The sequence below is a fragment of the Arachis ipaensis genome, chromosome B05 (assembly GCF_000816755.2).
Source record: "Arachis ipaensis cultivar K30076 chromosome B05, Araip1.1, whole genome shotgun sequence".
Lineage (NCBI taxonomy): Eukaryota > Viridiplantae > Streptophyta > Magnoliopsida > Fabales > Fabaceae > Arachis > Arachis ipaensis.
The window spans coordinates 8,768,496-8,791,919 of record NC_029789.2 but is presented as its reverse complement, the minus strand read 5'-3'; the positions used below and the strand labels follow the sequence as shown (position 1 = coordinate 8,791,919).

Genomic DNA, 23,424 nt, shown 5'->3' with positions numbered 1-23,424 from the left:
CCACGAAATAATAAATTTAAAAACTCTTATTAAGTTATTTCACATCAAATTTTAAATTTCAAATTCTCCAATTTTAAATTTAAATTTTTAAAAAATCCAGTTAGTTATTTCAAAAAAATAACCATCTGAAATCCTTCAATACTCTCTTCTTTTTCAACCGGCGGCCACTCCACCTTCATCAATAATCATCCCATTTCACCATCGCTACTTGGCTTGCCACATGTCACTCACCCTTAATAAAAATAACCATCCACTTAAGGATAAAAATAATCATCCGCATACCTAATGAATTGAACATCTAACATATTTTAATTATATATAACTAAACTCAATCCAATCAAAATAATCATCTACATAAAAATAAAATAACCATCCTAAATTGACCATTAAAATAGAAGAAGAAGATGAATAAAGAGAAGAAACTATTATTGTGGTGAAACATAATTTTGAAGGATTAGTCATGACAAAAGCGGCACTGTTGTGAAGCATAAGGTTCAAATCATGAAAGAAGCTAACCATGCTTGGATCCGAAGAAGAAGAAGAAGAAGAGCATGGTGGTATCATCGGTGAGAAGAGGTTTGAAAGAATGGGAGAAAGCGAAGCCGGTTTGGAAGAGAGGCACGAAAACAGCGGTAGCAACGTTAAGCTGAGCATCAGAGGGCGAGGTGCATCGGCCTGACTGACGGGGGTGAGGACGGTGTCGGTGGGAGGATGCGGCGGCCTCGGTATGGCCGGAGAAATTCAGTGACGCGAGGTGAGAACCGGAGAAGATGACGGTGAGTTTTGGACGTGGATTAGAAATAACTGTACATAGTGTGAATGGATTTAGATACTAATCTTAATTTTCAAATTTCAAAATTTGAAATTAAATAATTAATGATTTAATTTTTAATTTTAATTTTACATTTTTTTAACTTCATTGTACACAATTAATATTGGTTCCCCATACTTTTCCTTAACTTAATTGTTAGAATTAGTTGGACACTCAGTATTTGGTTAACAACTATTACTGCCACTAACCTCCTCCTCCAGCCCAGGTTCTCTTCCTCCCCTTCCCCTCTGTCGTAATCGCACCGTCTCTTCTATTATCTCCACCACTGAGAATGACTGAAACCTCCCCACTCAGCTAATTTCTTCTCCCCCACCCCCACTCAGCCATGGTGGCTTCGGCAGCGTCTTGTTCCAGCAACTCATCCGACGAGATTCACAGTTTTTGAACCACGAAACGCTATTTTTTTTGGGATTGAGAAAGTGTTCAATGTTAGCCATTCTGTTTAGGCGGATCCAAGCACACCAACAGCTTCACGTTTGACGACGACGGTACCTGATCTTCATTGTCGTTGTCTTCGATAGTTGATGGCTTACCCATCTCCATCAATGGAAAGAAGGTACCCATTGTATTATCACCCTTCCCCTGATTTGTAAATATCCCCTTTTGTGTCCTTATAGGTCGCCAATTTTCTTTCAAGGATATCCCTCAATTTTGCGTGTTTCGCTAAATTAGCGTATTGTTGTTATTTGGCACAGGGTTGTCGGGGAAGATATCCATGGGGGTGTGCGTGTCACAGAGGAAGAAGAAATGTACGACAGAGCAGACCATGGGGTTGGATCGGTTGAGGGCGAAGGCTTTGCAGGGATGGAGTTGGACGAGTACGAGTTATAGGAAGATGAAATAGAACACGACCATCATGCAGGGGCCAATGTCGACAATGTGAATGTGGTTGAATTGGAAGTTAATTTGGACGGCGTCAGAGGAATGTCTAAATATTTTGCTGATGATGACTTATACACTATTGATTCTGACGAAACAATAGGTTCGATTGATTTTTTGAACTTGAGCGAGGAGGAAGTTCGCTGCTTTAATTTCGGAGATGTTGACATTGCCTTTGAGTTCTACCAACAATATGCAAAGCACCATGGATTCTGCGCGAGACGTTCGAGGAGCAAAAAATGTGGGGAAGTAAGGGTACGACAGGAATTCGTGTGCCACCGACAAGGGTACCGATCCCCAAAGTTCTACTCAATGGAGTTGCTCATTCGAAGTGACGACAACAGAGCAAAACAAAATGGTATGGAACTATTTTGCGCGCTTGAAGCGGGTGGTTTACTCCCCGCGTGTTACTCGAGTCTCTTTGCGGTTCTGATAATTTCTTCTCCGTATGAAGTCCAAATGCCGAAAAAGGGAGAAGAACATACGGCCTGTGACTCGACCAGATGCTTGACCCGAGGCCATATGGGTCTTCTGTATGACTTTCGCCAAAGGGCGGCAGAGCGGGGCTCCATCCACGGTGTCGGAGGTGCGGATCATATTTCATGCATCCACTGCCGCGCCGACTACGCGATGGAATGATACGTTAACATACTTAGGGTTTAGGGTTCGCATATTGCGGTTGACGGATCAACACTGAGTTTAGGATTTCCATATAATTAAATATTATATTGTTTATCGTGTAATTAATGCTATGTTTTTTATGTATCCATGACGTAAATAGTTGACAATATTTTATATTATCTAGCCGATTACTTGATTATAAATCCGAGACCAACCAAATCCCAACAAATAACAGGCAAAATGTGTCTTGGTTAAACCGATACTTATATTGATCAGATGCTACCACAAAAAAAATACCTAGAAAACCTAAAACGACAGAATGGAAAAAACGGAAGACAAAAAATAAAGAAAGTTAGTTACCTATTTATAAATTCTGACTGTTATAAATCATGATTTATAACCTATTTTATTAAGTGGACATCACATTTTACATGATTCACTTCCATTTTACTATATTATTAATTACGAGTTATAAGACCAGAAAATAAGAAAAAAATTAAACAAAAAATAAATTGAATACAAGGGACGTGATTGCTAAGGAAGCCGTGTGTGAGGCGGGAGGGGGGGGGAGTGAATGGGCACGTTATTAAATCAATGCAAGTGTGGCTGAGTGGGTGTAGAGGCACGGTACACAACCGGTGGAACACGATCGCAAACGGTGCCGGGTGCCTATAAAGACACGTAACCTTAAACAACAACCATTGAGAGTACTACTTAGTCCCTTCTGTAATCCACTCCTTTTACATAATTTCCTATTCATCTCTCGTATCTGGCATTCATTATAAGGAGAGGAGATGGAGCGTCCGACAAGCACTGCAAACCTTCTCCATGATGTTTGGATTTTAATTACCGCGAGGACTGCAGCACACTTCGTCAGGGACTTGTACAGTCTCAGGATGTTGTGCACGGCTGCACGTAATGCAGGGGATAAGGATTTCATATACCGATGCGCCTTCATTCCATTTTCCGACCAATTGTGGTGGACTTTGAGTCCTATGCACTAGCAGGGAAGGAACTTCTTAGTTCGATGCAGGTAGAGCGAACACCTGAAAATTCTGTTTCGGGCTAATGTGGATGACCTTTTCCTCGGCGAGTGTCGTCTTGCGGGGATGAAAACGATGCACGCTGTCGCAGCCCACGGCCATTCGGCCGCCCAGTACACAATGTCAATGATGCTGATGCTAGGTGACGACGCTGAGGCAAAGAACAAGGGCTTGGAAACATTTTGTGGGCTTGAGGCAGCCGGTGCCCTAACAATCTACAAAGTGGTGTTCCGAGACGTTATCGCACGGTCGTGGACACATGCGTCGTGTGCCTGCGCTAAACGGAGAGAATCTAGTCTGTGTTTCGCATACGTGTCCAAGCCGTGGCCACATGGGTGCTATTTACCACCATCAACGCTATGGAAGAGGGTGGCACATAAACGACGGTGATGGAGGTGCTGCTCATGTTCTGTGTGTGCATTGTCGAGCAGACTATGAGTTGATCCTGTTTGTCCACCACTTCGACTGATAGGATATGATTGGGTTCACCTTATTTCTTCAATTATCTAATATATGTATTATGTAAGGACTTTGCTATTGTGTAATTATGTTATTATATATATCGTCTTGCTATCATTTTATGCCAGTTGATTATTGTATCTTTTTTATATGTTGTTATAATCTAGTCGAATCAAACGAATTACTAAAATTTGAAACTTTGACCATCTGGACACAGTGAAAATATTGACCCACATCAACACTGGAATATTTGATATTCGTTAATTTTTTTTATTTTTCCACTCGAACATAACATATCCAGGTTAACATAGATTTAAGTTCTGTTTTCATAAAATACGTTATATTTTATTCTGCACACGTTTTTTGAGGTTGACATAATTTTGGTTTAATAGATAATTTTGTGCATTGCTATTTATGTGTTTTGTCATTTCCTGTTAAAAATTTTATTTATATATAAAAAATAGTCCCATTAATTACCTCCATTTCAGTGACTCCCCATTGCCTCTACAATTAACCAATTTTGTATAAATTCACCGTTAGTCTGTCACGTTATTAAACAATACACATCCCTTTCTGTCTATTCAAACGTCACCTCATTAGTGAAAAAGTTCAGATCAAATTTCACCTCGAAAGAAAGCATGATTTGGCCTAAGCTATAGCTAAAAAATGCATTTATTGATATGTTTGCGCCATCCATGGTATTAAACCCTATTATATATTCTCCAAATTTTTAAAGAACCCAGTTTAACATTTTGCTTTTTAATATACTCGCATTGGGGGTTCAATACCGCATACGTTTTCCCAGATGGTTTCTTCATTTACTGATGCTTCAAGATAAAACAAACCAGCTATTAATACTGGGACGGAAATAACTGTTATCTATTTTTTTAACCGAAATGGTTTAATTTATTCTTTTAATTTTCCAAAAATAAAAGAGGTACATTATTTAAACATATTAAAAGGTATTAATTTATTTTTTCATAACTTAAATGTTCAATAAAAAATCTAAAACAAACTACTTAAAATAAAAGAATACGAAACAACTGTCCACTTTACACAGATAACGCACAATCAAATAGTCAATGCGTAGGAAATGTAAAAAATATCCCTGAGATATAATATATACACGCTATTGACGTACCCTATACCTCATAACCAGTCGTCAGTTCTTATCTGCCGTAACTCCTTCTCTAACCTCTCTGCGTGAAGAAAAATCGTTTCTTGAAGGGTCTTTGTCGTCGGCCAGACGTTGCCGTCTTCTACTGAGAAAATGTCGCATGAATCCCTCACCGACCACGCCGTTAGTCCCCACGACCTCGCAGGACTGTCGACCGCTGATCTGATCGACTTCATCCGTAGGAGGGAGGTGTTTTTGAGTGATAGACTTGAAACGACAGAAGAAAAACTCAGGCAGGCGAGGGTGGAGAGGATTACCGCCAAGGTCAGGTTGAAGGCAAAGGAGATGAACTGCAGGAAGTTCGCCGGTTGAAAAAGAGGTGGCGCATGGCGCTGCAACAAAATGAAATAACCGTTTGCCAATTGGATGACAAAGCAAATAAATTGATGGCGGAAATGGCCAAGCTTCGTTGACGGGAACAACAAGAGGAGTCACCATGGCATGAGGTGGAACAGCAGGCTCGAGGTTGTGGAGATCAAGCTAAAGTTCTTGTTTCATCGGTGTGGTCAAGATCTGCACACGCCACACATCTCCAACGATCAGGAGCCCGTCAGGCAGAATGAAGATGGCGTCGGGGGTATTTGACCCAGTGCAAATGTTTATCTTTATGTCATGTTTTCCGTCGAGGCCTTGTATGAACGTTTTATTTGCTTTTTTTGTTTAGCCGTCCTTTTGATCTTCTGAATGCCTACCTAAAACTCAATTTTTTTAATTATATCTAATTTTGCACCATTTGAGTTGCTCTGTTTATTTACTCTTCCATTTAAGCCTGTTTATTTACTCTTCCATTTTTGAGCCTTCAGGTGAGAGAAAACCCGTAAACTACACTCCAACATTGAATTTTCCTGACCCAGGAATTGTAATAATTTGTGTATAGCCGTGCACTTAAATTATAAGTTATATCATCATCAAACAAATGTTTTATACCAGATTAAACTTGGGTTTATCCACGCACAAAAACAGAAACATAATAAAAATATATTCAATATGAGGATAACTATGCGTAAATTCTTAACAAAAGAGGAGATAACTCTTATTTATCTAATGCATGTATAATGTAATTATGTAATCACATATTTCGTCAGGAAAGTGTTATCATCGACGGTTATGTTTTTTTAAATTGTTTAACTAGGGAACTCGATAATAATTAATATTGGAAATTAATTCAAGATAAAAATTAATTCAAAAATATAATAAATTCATTCAAATTAATATGGTGATTTATATGACAAATGTTATTACTTTTTTCTTAGTTGATGTAAGTACACCCCTGGTCCTGAACCTAGGGTCCCTGCACCCCTACTCCTGAGTCTGGGGTCCGCGTGAAGTACACCCATACTGCTGAACATGAAGTCCGCATGCAAGTAAATATCGACTACTTTTGCACCATTGTAGTTGCTTTATTTATTTACTATTCTATTTTTGAGCCTCTAGGTGAGAGAAAAGCCAGAAATCGTTTTCCACTATCAAGCTTAACCCCCTCTCCGCCTGCAAGGTCTACGAGATCTACTCTAACAGACAGATGGCAATGCGGCCAGAAGGTGCGTGCTACGTCGTGTTTAGGGGGAGGATACCCGGAATATACCCCACATGGGAGGCGGCATCGGCTCAGGTGGATGGATTTCCACGGAACCTGCTTCTTCGTTACCGGAGTTACAAAGAGGCCGTGAACGCCTAGAACGAGTACTTCCAAGTTGCTGTATCACCTGTTCCAGCCTGCGCAGCGAACTCCCGCCAGCGTCAGAGTTCAACTGATTCGTTCACGGTAGACGGCACGATACGACGGTGACGTCGCCTCACACGGAGGTACCAGGAGCATCTGGTAAGCAAAAATTGTCTTCTTGTGATGCCCCCACGTTTAGTCACTTGCGTCAGTGTCAATGTGTTGCTAACAAAGTTATATCACCTGCAGCCAGCCCATCAATTGAGCACCTACAAGAGGCCATTACGTCGCTCGAGTATCCTATATCCCATATCGAAAAAGAGAAATGGGAACTGAAGACTCAACTGGAAGAAATCATACAGCAGCTGGCTGACATTTTGCTAGAGGAAAAGCCCCAGATGTTAAGGGTCAGTGCCGCAACGGGATGGAGACACCGTAAACCGACCCCTCTCCCGCAATGTATGTTATCGAGAACAGTCTATGGTATATACTGTTTAGGTCTGTTTGTTTGTTTTTTTCAGGTGAAGTTATGAAATACTGGGTGAACAACAATGCGTTTTAATTATGTTAATTTATTGGATCAAACTGACATTTTTTCAACCAAGAAATAGATTGTTTACAAATCCTTAGTTGCTAGCCACTATTTTGGCAGATTACATAAAGTTAAATAAAGATAACCCCACAACAGTACATTCGGGGGCAGATTAATAAAAGTGATAAACAGCCACATTCACTAAAATGTAAACATCTCCAAGAAAACCCTGACCTCGTAATCCGCCAGGCAGTGCACACACGAGACACGGGACACATCAGCCATGGTGCCGCGGGTAGTGCAAGTGGTGGACCGACAAGCCACGTCTGTCCCTGATCCGATGATCTCTCGTCAATCCATCGTTCCCAGAAAATGTCCGTGAAGAACTCCCTGCACCTTTCAACCATCCCAGAAGTATGGATAAACTCTAACATTTCAACACCCCTTTGCACTTCTTCTTCGTCTTCGTGATCACAAAGTGGCAACATGGCACATAGGTAACCTGCTTCGACGCTGCCCTCCGTCGAGGCCCTAGTAAGCAGTTCCATCCCAATGTCACGGCGGGCAATCCAGAAATGCTCCGTCAACCCCTGCCGGAGTATAGCATCCGCATTTTTTGCTTCCACGCAGCGATCGAGGAACCTCCTTTCAGGCCGGTTAAGATAAAATGAAAAGAACACTAATGGTATATACCACATCGTCGCATGTTGGTATACAGCGTTGGAACTCGCTACACATAAAAACACCTTGCAAGTCACCTGCATGTTGAACAGATCATGAATCGAATTCGATGTAACCTTCGTGGCAATCCTCACCCATATATCGCGAGGAAGAAAATTCAGCAGACATTCGTGTTCGATGGGTACGTTCCCTTTCTTTCTGTTTGTCTTGGAAGTTCCAGCCATTTGCAAGGGCTTGGTAGAGGCTGGAGGGGGGTTGTTGGGGGATTATCGGAGATTATTAAGAGGAGAGACGACCGCCAATAAAGAGACGGAATGTAAGCTGTTATATATTATTATCATCATTTAAACTTATTTATCGCGATAGTACAATTATATTAATTTCAATTTCCAAAATGTATATATCCTCAACTGCTTCGGTGATAAAATATAACAATTATCTTCTATCATATAAAAGTTAAAACATATATATTATATAATGGCATTAATTATTAGGGCATAGTGTAACGACCCAATTTTCAGTATGTCTAGATCATACCAGAAACTGAGCGTTACCAACTTGTCTTCCTAATTATTATCTATTATTTATTATATGAGCCTGATTCGCTGTTAAAAACGTAGTTATTTTACAAGGTACTTTTTTTTAAAACGTTTGGATTAATAGACAGAATCATTCATAATTAATTCACAACTGATAACAGATTAAACAGTCATAAACAACCACACATAAATACATCACAAGCAGTTGACAACATTCAATGATTCCGCCTTTATTAGAGTATATACTTTTAGTTAGAACACCCCTAGATATAGCTTGATAATAACTATATACATGTATATAACTACAATATCACAGGCCCTGACCTGTTCAAGAAGTCCCTAAGCTGGTGCCCAGGCTAGCCTAGACTCTATACTCACCTAGTACCTCTAAACTACTAAAGCGAGGAAAAGTACGTCCTAAGTCTTCAAAACTCAAGAAAGCTGGAACGTCATCAAAAGGTAGAACATCATCTATTACTCATCTGACGATCAGACATTGCCATATGACGTCTCTCTAGTACCTCATCAGGTAGCCACACAACAGGAGTCTCGTACATAGGACTTAGGCTAAAGTGCGCATATGAACGGGGTAAAGACGTTGGCAGGTCTCACAGTATACACATATAAACAGATAATGGAGTTCACTCTAGACTTAGAAGACTACCTAAAGCGGAATCCTTTTTGCGAACGGTCGTCAGTGAACTACGGAAGGGTACTCATGCTTCCATATGAAGGGGAAAGGGAGAGAGAAGGGGTAAGAACTGGGGAGTTCTTAGTAGGGCCGGGGTTATTAGTTACATTCGTTAATTTCATGTTGTTTAGCAGATAAATAGCAGAATACCGAGAAGCAGTAAACAGAAAAAATAGATAAATAGAGAAAATAGAAAGCAAAACACAAACAAAAAAATACAAGAAAACAAAATACAGACACAGAGAATAGAATGAAAACAAAGAAAGCATACATTCAAACAACAATCATAACAGAGGAAATGTGCAACCAAGTATGATGCATGTCTGTCCTATGCAGGCCATGAGCTCACGTGTCAGTTTACACCCTGCAACCCGACATTACCTAGGAACTAGTCCTAGATATGGCTTCATCTATGTAGGTGAACTTCGGCCTACAGAAATGGCACCGCTGTAAGTGAACTTCGACTTACAGAAATAATCTAAACACAACAAAACAACTTTCTGTAGGTGAACTTCGGCCTACAGAAATAACACCTCTGTAAGTGAATTTCGGCTTACAGAAATGGTGCCCCTGTAAGTAAACTTCGGCTTACAGGAATAATATAAACACAGCACAACAATTTTCTGTAGGTGAACTTCGGCTTACAGAAATAGCACTCCTGTAAGTGAACTTCGGCTTACAGAAATGGCAACTCTCTGTAGGTGAACTTCGGCCTACAGAAGCAATACCCTGAGCTACACAATTGATATTCACTGTAGGTGAACTTCGGCCTACAGGAATAACAACTTACTGTAGGTGAAGTTGGGCCTACAGGACCTCTAGGGCCAACGGAAAAATAGCAGATAAACATACAATAGAATATCATGCCACAAGGCTTAACTCTTTATTATATTACTCTTCTCTCTTTGTCTTATTACTCTATTCTGATTACTTTTTTCTCTGTATCTCTTTACTCTGCTCTGGTTTCTCTGTTTAACGTATGTATTTAAAGCTTATGTAAATTTCGGTATGAATAGTTAGCCTGTCCCAAGTATAGGTTCATTAAGTCTATACTGAAACAGTTTAACTTTTCATAAAATATCTAACCCTAGTCATAACTCAAGGACTAACTATGTTGCCCTAGTTCGTTCATTAATCCCTGTCTGTTTTTCTGTCATTAAAACTTTACAGAATTTTTTTTGGTTTTATCTTTTCTTTAAATTCTTATCTTTCCTTTATATTTGCCTCACTATCATGTTATTACCACTCCCTAAGTGTTTTATGAAGGTAATTATGAGATTCTGCGCTTAAAGTTGTCTTTCTAAAACTTTTACAGAAAACTGCCTTTTCTGTATTATTTTATTATTTATATTAAAATATTATTTTTAATTAAATATTATTATTTAATATTTTATTATTTTTTATTATTTTATCATTAAATTTTCGAAAATTACCGTACTTTAACTTTTAACCTTTAACATTCACTTTTTATCACCCGTAGCTTTTAATATTTTTACTTTTACCACCCTAACTTTCAGAAATTACCAAACAACCCCTCAAACACCAAAATAATTACAACCTTGCCCTTTTTAAGATCTAAAAGGTATTCTTCAAAGTTCTTCATCACACTCAAAGTGTTCTTCGTGTTCTTTATAAATTCTTCAGATTCTTTCTCTGTTTTCACCCGTTTTTCAATCTTTTCAGCAATCGATTTTTACCAAAATTCATAATAAATTCCAAGCCACTAAAACCCCATCTTTTTCACATGATTTCAACACAAATTGAACCTCAATTTAATTGTTAGGGTTTCGTTTTCTAGCAGCCACAAGAACACAAGTTCATAACTTGATTTTCATCAAATTTCATCAAATTTTCACCAAAATTTCAACAAGAATTACTCATATAAACAATCAATTTCAAGCACAGCCAAATCATATCATATTCACACAACTTAAACACAATCAATCAAGATTAAATTCGTTAAACCCTACTGATGCGTGAGCATCTTTCCTATCTTTTCCTAGTGAATTTGCATCTAACTTGTTGAGTTTAATTAAGAATTAATTATATTTTAGCCACTATGGATGCTATTTTGAGTTTTGTGCAATTTTATTCATTTTAGGTAGCATTTAGATGGATTTGATGAAGTTTCTGTAGAGAAAGAGAAGAAACCAAGGAGATGACCAGTGAATACCGACGCGGACGCATGGCTCACGCGACCGCGCGGAATGGAGGAAATCGCAATGACGTGATCGCGTGCCTGACGCGAACGCGTGGACTGAAATCTGCACAAATGACGCGAATGCGTGGACGACGCGGACGCGTCACATGAGTGATCTGCAGAATTGACAGAAAACACTGGAGGCGATTTCTGGGCTGTTTGACCCAGTTTCTAGCCCAGAAAATACAGATTATAAGCTGCAGAATAGACAAATCAAGTGGTCCCCACCCATCAGTTAAAGACTTGTTAATTAATTCGAATTTAAATTCAAATCTTATTTTTAGGAAAAGATATTATTTTTTATAATTAGATTTTAAGATTATTAGGATTAGTAATAAAAAGGGATTTGAGGCCATCAGATTGCAACTCTGTACATTTTACCTGAATCCTCATTTTCCCTCTCAATTATGAGCAACTTATCCTCCATTGTTAAGGTTAGGAGCTCTGTCTATTGTATGGATTGATAATATTATTTTTCTAATTTAATTCATGCTTTGATTTATATTTCAATAATTTTTTTCGTTCTTTATTTCATGAATATTGGGTGGAACGGAAGTATGACCCATGTTCTAATTGAGTTCTTGTAAAACTTGGAAAAGCTCTTTACTTGAACAACAGCTTGAAAACATATTATACTAAATTTCTAATTGTTTGTATTTAACGAGATACGTGACATATAATCCCCTTATTTTTGGATAATTAGGATTCTTTTGGCATATAAACTAGAAATTGATCATCACCCTCTAATTGGAATTAATTGACTAAGGAATTGGCAGTTGATGAATTTTAGAGGAGACTAGGAAGGTCTAAGGAATTAGGGTCTAGTCACAAATAGTTTGCCATGAATTAAATCTTACATGATTAAAATTAGTTAATAAGAAAAGTTAATCCAGAAAATAGATAACTCTGAAGCCTTAACTGCTTTCTCAATATTTTATTCCTCACCTATTCACCTGCTTGTCTTCAAACTCTTCTTTATTGTTTAATGCTTTTGAACTCTCAATTACTCTTTTCTGTTTGTCTAACTAAGCCTATCAAATACTATTATTGCTTAATCCATTAATTCTCGTGGGATCGACCCTTACTCACGTAAGGTATTACTTGGTATGACCCAGTACACTTGCCGGTAAGTAAGTGTGGTTGTAAATACCGCACCAAGTTTTTGGCGCCGTTGCCGGAAAGTGATTGTGATTGACAACTACTCGTTGTTTGATTGCTTAGATTAGATAATTTTTTTTCTTAACTAAGTTTATTAATTTTTATTTCTCATTTTTTTCCTTTACTTTTCTTTCTTGCTTTTCGTTTCCCTTCCCAGTCCCCGTGCTTTCTTTTTTGTTTTACTTCCTTTTACTTTTTAATTTTTTTTTCTTTCCAAATTCTCGTACGTTTCGTATTTGTGTTTCTTTTTTATTTATATTTTCATTTTATTTCTTTTCAATTAATTCTTAATTTTTTTAATTTTATTTCATTTTTGTCTTTAATTTCAAAAAAAAATATTTAGTATTAATATTTTTTCTTAATTTCTAAAATTAAGTTTGGTGTTACCCAGTTGATTTTATTTTAATTTTTTCTCTTTATTTTTCTATTAATTTTCGTAGAGAATCCCAATTTTTTTCTTGTTTTCTGCTTGTGTATGCGCAGGAATAGAGACAAAGAACATCTCTTAGACTTTTATCCTAAACCTGAAAAAACCTTCAGGCGACGTTTACAACAAGCAAGACTTTGCAAGGCTGCAGAATCCATTATGGCAAATAATAATGCTAATGCCAATGTGGTAAATCCGAATGGGGATGATCAAAAGAGGAGAGTGCTTGGCTCTTATTCTGCCCCTACTGCGGATCTCTATGGAAAAAGCATTGTGGTGTCTCCTATAACTGCAAACAACTTTGAGTTGAAACCACAATTGGTCACCCTGGTGCAACAAAACTGCCAGTATCACGGACTTCCTCATGAAGATCCAAATCAGTTTATTTCTGATTTTCTGCAGATATGTGATACTGTGAAGACAAATGGAGTGAACCCAGAGGTGTACAAACTGATACTCTTTCCGTTTGCTCTAAGAGATAAAGCAAAGCTATGGCTAGATGCCCAACCAAAGGAGAGCCTGAATACTTGGGAAAAGGTCGTTACTGAATTTCTCACTAAATTTTTCCCACCAAAAAAACTTACTAAGCTTAGGTTGGAGGTTCAGACTTTCAGACAGAAGGAGGGTGAAACTCTTTATGAAGCTTGGGAGAGATACAAGCTACTGACTAGGCAATGCCCTCCAGACATGTTCTCCAAATAGACCCAACTGGATATCTTTTATGAAGGCTTGGGTGAGATGTCCAAGATGAGCCTAGACACTTCTGCAGGCGGTTCATTGCACAAGAAGAAGACACCAGAGGAGACTATTGAGCTAATTGAATTGGTTGCAAGCAACCAATATTTATACTCATCTAACAGGAATTCTGTGAACTCTGAGACCTCTCAGAAGAGAGGCGTACTGGAAGTGGAAGCTGTTAATGCTCTTCTTGCTCAGAACAAGCTGATGTCTCAGTAAATAAATCTACTTACTCAACAGATGGGTGGCATGCAAGTCTCAGCTATCAACACCCAAAATCCACCACAGGAAGTCTCCTATGACATGGCAGGTAACTTTATGCAAAATGATAATTATGATTATACTCAGCCCTCTTCTAAACAGGTGAATTACATGGGGAGTGGTCCTAGAAATCCTAACAATGATCCATATTCTAAGACATACAACCAGGGATGGAGGAATCACCCAAATTTTGGGTGGAGAGATCAACCTCAGAGACCTCAGAACTTCAACAATAGTTTTCAGGGCGGTTTTCAACAAAACAACTATAATAACCGCCAATTTCAGTCTCAGCAACAACAACCACCTCAGCAGGCAAATTCTAAATCCCAAGAAGATCCTAAATGGGAGATGATGATGAGTTTCATACAAGAAACCAGAGCCTCCATTAGAAATTTGGAGGTGCAAATGGGTCAAATGAGCAAGCAATTACTTGAAAGGTCTTCAAATACATTCCCTGGTGATACAGTAGTGAACCCAAGAGAAGATTGCAAGGCCATTCAATTGAGAAGTGGTAAGGTAGCTAGTTCTGAGACTAAGGTCAATGAAGATCTAGTTGAAAAGGAAGCCCCAGAGGAGAAGAAAGAAGAAGTAGAGCACGCCCCTCCTAAACGTGCAGACAACCCATATTTCCTGACTCTCTTGACACTTATCCCACCTTGCCAAAGGCCCCTGAATACAAGCCAAAAATGCCATATCCTCAGAGGTTTCAGAAGGCGTCCAAAGAAAAGCAATTCTCTAAATTTTTAGATGTCTTCAAGAAGCTGCAGATCAACATCCCTTTTGCAGAGGCTCTGGAGCAAATGCCTTTCTATGCTAAATTTATGAAAGAGTTGTTGACCCACAAGAGGAATTGGAAGGAGCAAGAAACAGTGGTGTTAACCAAGGAATGCAGTGCTATTATTCAACACACCCTTCCTAAGAAGATGCCAGAACCAGGGAGCTTTGTCATTCCTTGCACCATTGGAGAAGTCGGCATTCAGAGAGCTTTATGTGATCTTGGAGTTAGCATCAACCTCATGCCACTTTCAGTGATGAAAAAGCTTCAAATTGAGGAGGTAAAACCCACTCGTATTTCTCTTCAACTTGCTAATCTTTCTATTAAATTACCTGTAGGTGTGGTTGAAGATTTACTTGTTAAAGTAGGACCATTTATTTTCCCTGTTGATTTTGTTTTATTAGACATAGAAGAGGAGGTAAAACCCTCTATTATACTTGGTAGACCCTTTTTAGCTACAGGTAGAGCTCTGATAGATGTGCAAAAAGGTGAATTAACCCTGAGGGTCAATGAAGAACAAGTGGTCCTAAATGTTTTTGAAGCTCTCAAGCACCCTAATGATTCTGAGGGGTGTATGAAAATAGATGTTATTGAACCACTTGTTCAAGAAGTACTGGAAACTGAGATACTTGATGATGTTCTGGATCCTATTTCTGAGTGTGAATTAGTTGAAGTTGATGATTCACCACCCCAAAAGGAGCTGATGAACACGCCTATAAAGGAGAAGGAAGCCCCCAAGCTTGAGCTCAAACCTTTACCTCCTTCTCTGAAATATGTGTTCTTGGGTAGAAATGATTCATACCCAGCTAATCTTATAATATCATTCAAGCATCTTATAATACTACTATAATGATAGTATTATACTATTATCTCTCTTCTCTCATGAATCGTGTCTGGTTCATCAAACAGAGACTATTTACGAAAACTAGAACCAAAACTCCTAACCGATACGGTTCAAAAACTAGGTTCTTCGTGATTGCATTATCGAGCTTATCTCCACTAAGGTCCTGAATTAAAGATAATATAATTACAATGAGGATTGAGATTCTTGATGATACAACAGAGGTGTTCCCTTTACTGATCTTCCAGAGGATTCCGTGCCTTCAGAAAAGATCTCGCATACTCGAAAATCAGGGTTGTTACACATAGCGTGTCAGACGTTTCGTTGTCCAACATTATGGATAATACTGGATAATTAATACATTTACTATATTGCTATATTACTGTATATACTATATGTACTATATATTTATATATACGTATACAATACACTATTAAGTAAAAGCGTATTTCTTCTGCCGGCAAATGCAACCATTAATACATGCTGAAATCGTGTAGATTAAGGGTTTCTAACTCGATTAAAAAACTGTAAATGGTCAAATTAAATTAAATTATCAAATTAAATGATAATTTTTTTAATTACAATTAATTGCATTCAATTTAATATATTGATTGATAGAACAAACCTTTTTTTTTACTATCTTAGTGGGTGCAAGTACCTGCTTCTGAACCTGCTTCCGTGTGAAGTACACCTTTACTCCTGAACGTTGAGTCCGCGTTCAAGTACACCTCTACTACTATTGCACCATTGGAGTTCCTCAATTTACTCGTCCATTTCTAAGCATCTAAGTGAGGAAAAACCCCTAAACCGTATTCCAGCATCAAGCTTAACCCACCACCCCCTACAACGAAAACTAGTTCTTCTGAACAAAAACCTTATTATCGTTTTACATACACCGTTTGCCTTCCCCATGACTTGTAATAACTTGTGTATAGGCGCATACTCAAGTTATATCATTGTCCAACAAATCTTCCATACAACTTCAAACTTAGATTTAACCACGAACAAAAACAGAAACATAATAAAAATATATTCCATATGAAGATAACCATGCGTAAATTCTTAACAAAAGAGGAGATAATGTTGCCCTACATACTGTAATAGCAGATACGAGAAGCATAAACAACAAACTTGAACAACACAAATCGCTAAATAGACATTTTTATTCGAATACAAACGATTCCAAGAACCGCCGCACCTCGTAATTATCCCAGCATTGAACACACAAAACACAGCACAAATCTTCCACAACCCCCATGGTGCCTCTTAAAGGGCAACTGGTGGACCGACAAACCTCGGGCTGTCCAGGATCCGTTTAACCTCCACCCATCGAGGATGGAATACCTGCCTGAAGACCTTTCTGCACCTATCGACCACCCCAGAAGAACGTATAGTTTCAAAAAATTCTAGTCCCCTTCACAGGTGCTCTTCATCTTCCTTGCCATGAGACAGTAGCAGCATCGCACAAAAGTAACAGGCTTCAACGTCGCCACCCGTTGCAGCCATAGAGAGGGTGTCCATTCCACTGATGCAGTGGCCAATCCAGACAAAATCAATCATCCCCACCCGGAGTAGAGCGGCTGGATTTCCTGCTTCGGCGCAACAATCTATGAAACTCTTTTCTGGACGATCATAGTAATATAGAAAGGACGCAATCAGTAAATCTAACATCAACGCATGCTTATAAACAGTGTCGGACCTCCATGGATCCAGAAACAACTTGCAAGACGCCTGCATGTTAAACAGATCCTTAATCGAATTCGATGCAACCTTCGTGGCAATCCTAACCCATATATCGCGAGGAAGAATATTACTCGGACATTGGTAAGAAACGGCTATGTTCCGTTTCTTTCTATTCCTCTTGGATGTTCCACCCATTTCCAGCACTTTGGGGGTTGGAGGGGGGGTTGGAAAATATCAAGAGGATAGACGACCACCAATAATACATAATACAAAATGTAATTTAAAATTATGGTTCAGTGTTTCATGCGTTTCTTTACTGATTGTTCAGGACAAGAACAGTTAATTAATTAATTAATTAATTAATAGAGAAGAAATGCTCGTTATTATAAACTAGTTGAGTAGATAATAAAATTTAATTTAATAATACTATGATATCCTATTTAAAAGCTTTGGCTTTACAAAGCAATAATTTAATGCTGACTATTCATGTACTGAGTGGTTTACTCGATTTTAGAGTTCTATTCTTCTTAATTTAATTATTTACTTTAATTACTCATTGAATAACTATTATTTCTTGTTTTCTTTTTTTTTTGTCGAAATAATTTAATTTATTCTATTATGTTTCCAAAAATTAAATTAATTATTAGTTTTCAAAAAAATGAACGAAAAAAATTAGTTAAACATGTTAAAAGTGATTAATTTAATTTTTGAAAATTTAAAATTTTTTGGTGACTTTTTTCAGTCTTTTGGAAATTTAAATGTTACATAAAAAATTTAAAACAAACTAATTAAAAAAATACAAAACAACTTTTCACTTAACATAAGTAACGCGCAGTCAATGCATACCCTCTTCTTCTTTCTACTACCCTCATCTGCTCTCACCGTCTTCTGCCAGACCTCCACGTTCATCTCATCTGAAGGCTTCCACTAAGTCCTCTCAAACTTACCTCATAAGGAATATTCCACGTCTCACGCCTGAGAACGACCCATCCAGAGGAGAACCATCGTCGCCAGAATAAAAATCGTTGCTTTAAGGGTCGTCGTCATCGGCCATATCTCGCCTTCTTCTTCTGAAAAAATGTCGCAGGAATCCATTATGGACCACGCCATTAGTCCAGACGACCTTGCGGAACTGTCCATCGCCGCTCTTATCAACATCATCCGTGGAGATGAAAAGTGCGCAAATTGTGACCTCGTTGAGGCTGCACTGGTCAGAAGGAGGAGATTTCGAAGGCTAGACTTGAAACGACTGAAACAGAACTAAGGCAGGCAAGGGTGGAGATGTTTGTCACCAAGATCGTGGCCAAGGCAAAGGCGGATCAACTGGAAGAAGAGGAGAAAGCACGGCGACGGCTGGAAACGATGTTGCAAATGGCACAACGAAGGAATGACGTGACCGTTCGCCAGTTGGATGACAAAGCAAAAGAATTGATGGCAGAAATCGCCAAGCTTCGTCCACGAGAATAGCACGAGGTGCCACCATGGCGTGACCTGGAACGCAGGCTCGACGTTTTGGAGGACAAGCAAAAGTTCTTGCTCCGTCGTGGTCATCGTCCAACGCCGCAGACGGTACATAGCTCAAACAATCGAGCGCCAGCCGGGCAGAATGAAGATGGGGTCGGAGGTATTTGACCTGCTGCACATGTTTGATATCTTTATGTCGTGTTGTTTTACGTCGAGGCCTGGATGATCCTTTTATTTGCTTTGTTTGTTTTATCTCCCTTTTTGTCTTCTGTAATGCATCTTAAAACTGAGTTAATATAATTATATCTACTTTCATCGGTTTGTTCTTAATGTCTAAAGTCATGTGAGCTGTTGACACACAATTATAGGGATTTATGTTGCGTTGGTGCCAAATACCATTTCCAATTCATGATTTCGCAACATTTTGGCAACTATTTGCGTGTGCGTTATCAAAGACATGCTTATCGGTTTATTTTTCTTTGCAAATTGGTATTACGCCACAAGCAGCGCGTTTGATTGTCATGAATGTTTACCGGTTCCTTCTAATTTAATGGCACATACCGTTATTTTACACTAGATAATAAGACAAAGGAATGTAAACATAGTATCATTTTTATGATATCCTAACATTATGTCATATTACAAAAAATAAACATCTTTCAAATTAGATTGCTTGGATCAACAAATTAAATAATATGAAACCATTGATTGAAACAAAATTCAAAGTACTTCTCTCTCAGGTTATAATAAAACAACTAGTGCAATTAAATAATAAAAACTACTTTAAAAATGAAAGCAAATTCTGTTCTTGAAAGGACAAGTATTGAATCTCTAAACCAATTATATTATACGAATACAATCCCAATCCCGTGTTCAATTGGAACATATATGCATGTTCATCCAATACTGTTGTTGCACATCTGACAAAATCTTACATTAATCAGCTAAGTTGGTTTTATAGAGTATTTTAATTATTATATCCTAAGAAAATTCAATACTGCTGTTAAATTGTTCAACAAATAATTATACATGCAATAACTATTTTGTTTAGCCATATGAGATTTTTTTTTTGGAATAATAAAGAGGGCCATACTAAAGGATTGGTCTATTTTTAACAACATTATTAATAACTCAATCGATTAGTCCAACATTCGTCTCACAGAAACTATACAGCTCGGGGTCTACAGAAAATAAAAATATACAGCTCCATTATTTTTGTCACATCCATATTGGCTGTAACCCAGCCCAACCCAATTGGGTGCAAAAATGACCCGCCAGACCCAAAATTGATTCTCCTTCTCCTTCGTCGATCTTCTCCTTCTCCAACATCTCCATGCCGCTTCAATCATTCGACTCTGATCTTCTCTGGCAAAGCGAATCTTCTGCATGAACCACCACTTCTTGTTATCCGTGGGGATCGAGTGCTATTCCAGCGATGACATGATGGTCGCGTAATCCTCCGAACGCATACATTGACGTAGTTGCGAGATTCAGCAATTGGGCAATTTTACGATTACTTCCTACAACACGAACTGCATACACCATACGATAGTGAATGGCAGAATCGTATGTATGTGTCAAAAGACATCGACGACGCATCTCCTTCCTTCACAGCCCAACTCCGTCGTCTCTTAGTTAACGAAATACACCATTAACTGTAATCAATTTCAACTTAAAAATTCATAAATTTTTTTCACATAAACCCCGATAGTTTTCGGATCTAACAAAATTAACCAACAACAAAATAAATTTTGTAAAACAACCCTTCTGACACAAAATCAGCAAAAGGCATTCCGTAGCTAATCAAAAGAGAGAAGTAACAAGTAATCTATAACGTCGAATAAAAAAACAAAAAAGATCCAACGACTCTCGTCCTTCAGCGCACCGGTCTGCCAAAGTTAAGTGTTATGCGCACTGAAACGCCAAACACGCACGGCACATGGAATCCGTGCTCATTTATGATTTTTAATGCTTTTTTCAGTTAAGCGAGTGTTTCTTCATTTATTGTTGTTTATTATTGAAAAGAGTGAAATTTTGTTAAGTGAGAATCTTTCAACTACGACGATTCATTCGGAAGCTTCGGTTCAACATGTAGTCAGTAAAATACTTCGTTTGATTACGTTATGTGATCAAACTTATTGTCTCTTCCTTTTCAATTTGTAGTCAATGGAGTTGTTATTACTACTTTTGCTTGTTGTGAGCAATACAACATTTTTGTTACTTTTATGAAGATCATGGCATGTCTAAAATTTTCAGTGAGCATTTTAACACCCCCACTAAAACACCACCACCACCACAAAAAAAAAGATGCCATTCATTTATCTTTGTCTACTCCTTTCATTTTCTTGTTAGAGCTATTTGCCTCAAACATTTTGCTAGCAACTAACTACTCTAAACCTTTCATTTTTCTCACAGTTGAGGTTTTTGTTTTTCTTGCCTCTTGCTTAATAGAATTCATGCTTTCAATCTTTGTCTGTCATCCTACGTCATTTCATGTCTTCAGTCAATCTTACTGACTTCCCTGACTTTATACTTTCAGGCTTCCGACCCATACCGTGACTTAGAGTTCATAGTGCTAGTAAAAAGAAAGGCAGAGGCTTTAAAGTGAAGGAGAAGCGAGAAGGTAGTACATAGTAACAAGGCTCTTTAATCCTGAAAAGCCAAGCCGAGAATTTATGTAGAGGTTTAATTGTCTAATCATGTAGATTTGTGTTCAATTGTAAGGATGAACTCCATGGGCTGGCTAGAGACCTTAATGCTGATTCAGTCTTCAAGAATCATGATCTTAACATGGATGTGCTTTATCATATTGCTGAGACGCAACAGGTGCAATTTCTTGAGATTGAACTAGCAATGTAGCATTCTTTTAAGAAAATTTTGTATGGTCAAAATTGTGTTGGTAGAAGATTTAATGAGATCTTGCATTTTCAGTCATCTAATTGGTCTGCTACTATCTGATTACCTCACTAAATGTACCTATTCTCATGACACGAATACAACTGAGTATCAGTTAATTCAATTGTGTTATGATTAACTAATAGATTAGTGTCTAGTTGGCATATTTCAGCTGTGGGAAAGGAAAATGGCAATGGTACCTCTCCATTAGATGTTGTTACCTGGTGAGACCTTTCCGTCTATGTCTGTATGAGAAAACTTAGATTTTATAAGGATGAATAAAAATAAAAAATGGCAATTTTCTACAAATATTTAGGTTGAGTCTTTTGGTGCTCTGTTCACTTGCTGCTTGCCTGTTTTATTGGAGATGAAACCTATTTCATCAGATATATTTAATTATTTATCATAAATCTTTAGTTTAAATTTTGTTTATGTGCTGAGTGTCTATAGACCAATGCGCAGGACAGGTAAGGTTTCCAACCAGGCCTTTGAATCTCATAAGTAAAATTTGTTTCTACAAAAACTCTATGAGGAAGAGGAAAATTTGATTGTGTATAATGACATTAGTAGTTCAAGCAATGGTTCTCAAAATTAGTATCAGGATAAGGATTTAGTTGAAAGTCTAGAAAATGGTGCAGAGTTTTGGACAGACTACTCAAAAGTACATTATCACCTCCGGAGTGTCTATGAATTAAACGGAGTTTGAATAGATACTGAGGACTTCAACAATTACGGAATTGGAAAGGATTCCTTTTCTTGGGCTTTGCAAGGGGAAGAAATTAGTGATAGTCTACGATTTTTTGTTGAAGAGTGTGATCATATACAGGTATACTACTGCTTTTGTGTCTTGTAGTTGTTGGTTTTAGGGGATGTTCCTCTTATATCTTTAACCCTTTAAGTGAAGCAATATCTTTTGGTATCTACTATGTTACCATTCAATTTACTTTTCATTTTCTTTGATTTCTTTTCCATATATATGGACCTATTTCCTCTTATGGCTTGTATTTAGGAAAAGATTATATTTAACGAACAAAGCTACTAATTCCAAGGCATATTCTTCTACCCAATATTTCGTGTTCCTCTATGTAAATTTTGGTTTGGGATTTTTCAATCAATGCTTATTATTGGTATGATGACTCGAAGCATAGTGTTTGAATTTTGATCTAACCATAATCTTCATCTATTAAGTTTTGGGGGAGCAATCATTTTGGTTTGATTTGTCTTAAACAAGTTCAAATTTTTGGCAGGGCTTTCAATTTGTAGTTGACGACTCTAGAGGATTCTCTGCTGTGGCTAAAGAGTTTTTAGAGAATATTGTAGCTAAATATACAAATACTCCTATTTTGCTGTATGCTGTCCAAGGCCATCGTGCATGCACAAGTCTTCACAGCAAGAAGCCTACAGTCTTGGAGGTAGGGGTGGCAAACAGTCCTAAACCCACTGGGCCGGCCCGTATAGCCTTCAAAAAAGGCAGGACGGAGTGGAGAATTGAGACCGCCACACATCAAAAGACCGTCTAACCTATACCGCTTAAACCGTGAGCTTTGGCGGGACACGGCAGGCTTTCTGCCGGGCTTAGAGTTTTTTGATGTTCTAATTTAGTATTTTGGATTATGTTTTATGCTTGATTGATTATGTTCTAAACTTGTGTTTAATTATATGTTTTGTACAATATTTATTTTACTTTGGACAATGTTGGTTTTATTATTTTGTTTCAAAAAACTTGGTTTATGATTACGTTTATTACTTATTTATAATTATAAAGACTTTAATGTTTGTGAATTTAGAAATTATAATTTTTTTTATGTCTTTAGAAATTATAAATTTATTAAAATAGTTGTGAAATTATATATATTATTTAATAC

At 37.8% G+C, this 23,424-nt stretch overlaps 1 long non-coding RNA gene and 1 pseudogene across 1 annotated transcript; one reads left to right on the top strand and one right to left on the bottom strand.

The window, feature by feature from the left end:
* On the bottom strand, positions 3,893-21,884 carry LOC110271738. The gene is made up of 3 exons (XR_002362353.1): positions 21,760-21,884; positions 20,176-20,184; positions 3,893-3,904 (listed from the first exon to the last, which is right to left on the bottom strand). It is a non-coding gene; the product is annotated as an uncharacterized LOC110271738 (long non-coding RNA).
* On the top strand, positions 21,884-23,202 carry LOC107640081 (annotated as a pseudogene).